Below are 3,220 nucleotides of genomic sequence, written 5' to 3'. Positions count from 1 at the left end.
GTGCCGCTGAACCTACCGGGAGGAGGACCCCAATTTAGCCTGTGGAAGTTGAGAAGCCATGTGGAGGAGAACGAAGGTGCCCTGCATGACATCCGATTCAATGTGAGGCTGATAAGTGAGGCTATCTTTAATTATCCAGCTGCCAGTCAACTGCCAGCTGAGCAGAACACCTGAGAGTCCAGGAGAGATTAACCAAACCTGTCCAGACCAGAACTGCCAAGCCAATCCATAGAACTTGAGCTATTAAGTAAGGGGGAAAAATGATTGATTTAAGCCTCTAAGTTTTATAAATTTTTTTATGCAGGAGACTCTAAGTAATACAGTGACCTATATTAGGAATTTGTGATTCTGCTGCTGCTATGTTTCCTCCAGGAGGCGGGAAAATGCCAACCCCAGCTACTGGGAGTTTTGTCCAGTGCTCCTGTGATAGGTAGTTAGCTAGAAATGAGCGGGCAGCCCTAAGAAAATAACAGAAGGACACCTACCACATCAATGACAACTTATCAGGAGTCACAACCAGACCCTCCATGAAAATGCCTTCTGCCCACCCAGCTCCTGGCACCTTCACTAGGCAAATCCCATTTTTCTTCTTTAGTACCTGAGGGAGACACATAGCGAAGGTGGTAAATTTCCCTTTTATCATTCCTCACAAATACAAAAATACCCAACAAACATCCTGATTTCCACTAGGGAAATAAACTAATTAGGCAGTTCATCAAAATAAGGATACTCCTATCATCAAGGCTCAATTGGACATGCACAATTAGGTCATCGAACTCCTCAAATTCTTCACCTGTAAGAGAGATGCACAGCACAGGAATAAGCCCAGGAATTCAAACAAAGAACACAGATAACATGACACACCTCCCACTGTTAAATGTTCATTATCAGCTCTAATAATAAAAATAACACCTAGCCAGTCCCATGTGCAGATGCTACCTAGCAACCCGCCTGCCGAAACGTCTTTTTTTTTTTTTTCGAAACGTCTTTTGAGTATACTTCATTTCTAAAATCTTTCTTTCCTATTAAATTCTCTTTCCTACCTACTTGTATTGTGGTTGTGGCTTTATTTTGCGTCTCAGGGCAGGTCTCTAAAAACCAAGGATTTTACGCAATGCAGATCAACTCTCCCATCCTATGACACTCTAACATTTATTGATTACCCAGAGAAAAACATGGAAATAACAATGCTAGAATACCTAATGGGTATTAAATGTCTGTGTTCAGCAGGCATGGTAGTTAAGACGCTAGATGCCCTCATGGCTGACTGCAGTTCAAGTCCCTGACCTTGTGGCTTGAAGTTCACACCAGGCACACATGCATGTGTGCCCCAAATCCTAGAAGAAGGGTTTACAGCATAACCATCCCCCTTAGGGAGTAATTTCTCACTTTCCCTCTCACTGTCTCTCTCTTTCTCCAGCGAGCACATACACCCTATGATAAAAACCTTAATTTTTTTTTTAAAGAAGTCTGTATTTAGTGCGCCAGCAGAGCAGGGATACCAAGTGAAGCAAATAAGTAAGGGGCAATTAAGAACTATGACAAGAAGGGAACTTGGGGCTTGATTCTCGGCAAAGATGAGAAAGTTACTGTCATTTAACAGGAATTGTAATGTCAGAAACACAAACCGTGACTGCAAAAGCGTTTGGCATTTGAGATTTAAAACAATCCTTAAATACCTGCTTTCCTTGAGTAGAAGACAGACTTTGACGTCTATGGAAGATATGCTCCCAACGCACACTTCACATGAGACCACAGAGAACATAATCAGGAAGAAGTCTCCTAAAGCGAGCGGCTGAGAGCAAAATCAGAGCCTAATAAATGCATTTCTTCACCTTCCAGATAAACGACATGCATGATGTTCAATCTTGGGACTTCAGAATGGCTATGAGCTATGCACATTTTATAACTTTCATTCTCTTCCTTTCCAAATGCAAGTGTTTATTATGTATACCCAGTCCTTGTTTTATTACTGAGTTTTGGATGTGATGAGAGAAGATATCTTGTATTTTTAGTTGATAGGTCCCTGGACCAAGAGGAATCATGTCCAGATATGTGGAGAGGGTTCAGGACTTGGAGACAAATGGAACAACAGGATAAGACATGGCCTCTGCCTCTTCAGAATGGAGACAATGTGTGGGAAGAAGAGTTCAAGTGCAAAATCTCCATCAAGAAGGTACACAGAGGAGCCAGCAGGTGGATAATGGTTACGTCACTAGACTCCCACATGACCGACTGTGATTTGAGTCCTGGCTCGAAATTCACACCGGGAGTGTGTGTGTGCATGGCCAGAATCCTGAGAGGAGAATGGAGAAGGGATGGCAGTGTGGTCATCCCTTTTGCAGGGTGAATTCTTGCATTCTCTCTCTCTGTCTCTCCAGCAAGTGTACATGCCCTATAGGAAAATAAAATCAAATAAAAAACTCTCTAAAAAAAGAAGAAGGTACACATAAGGGCCAGCAGGTGGTGTACTTGTTAAGGCACTAGACTCCCATGTGGTCAACCACAGTTCGAGTCCCAGACCCAGTGACTTGAAACTCATGCCAGGAGTGTGTGTGCATGCCCAAGAGGAGGATGGAGAAGAAAGAATGGCAGTGTGGCCACCTCTCATAGCAGATGATTTCTCACTTTCTGTTTCTCTGTCTCTCCAGTGAGTGCACACACCCTATAGTACAAATTAAAAAAAAAAAAAAAGGCACATAGTGACTAGACGTCCACTGATCTTATTTTCTTCCTTTGAGGACATGGGAAAGATGGCATTCTTGGTAGTATGGAGACATGTCTAATCATGACTGGTCTGATCAATAGTATTCAGACAAGCCCTGTCCTTAACATTACCCGTGATAAACTGGTTTCCTCTCCCCACCCATGCAAAGGGAACCTGTAAGTAATCTTAAGTGATGCAGTCACAGAAAGGAAAAAATAGGGAACTCTGAGTAATCACTTGGAATAGAGCTGCAAAAGGAACCACTTGACCTGTTCCACAGTGTGATATAAGTATGAAATAGACTTGCGTTAAACTGTTAAACTATTTCAAGTTGTTTGTTATAGTCGTAAGCATTACTCTACTACATGTGTTTTCATTTATTATTTTTATTTTATGAATTCTTGCTTTTATTCTATCATTGTACATCTCTATAGCACACAACACCGTTTTCACAATCTAATCAGGGATATGACCAGGTACGTCACTTTTTCTTTCGGCCAAAGATAGTAGAAA

The sequence above is a fragment of the Tupaia chinensis genome, unplaced genomic scaffold, assembly GCF_000334495.1.
Source record: "Tupaia chinensis unplaced genomic scaffold, TupChi_1.0 Scaffold000418_1, whole genome shotgun sequence".
Lineage (NCBI taxonomy): Eukaryota > Metazoa > Chordata > Mammalia > Scandentia > Tupaiidae > Tupaia > Tupaia belangeri.
Note: the sequence above shows the minus strand (reverse complement) of the source record.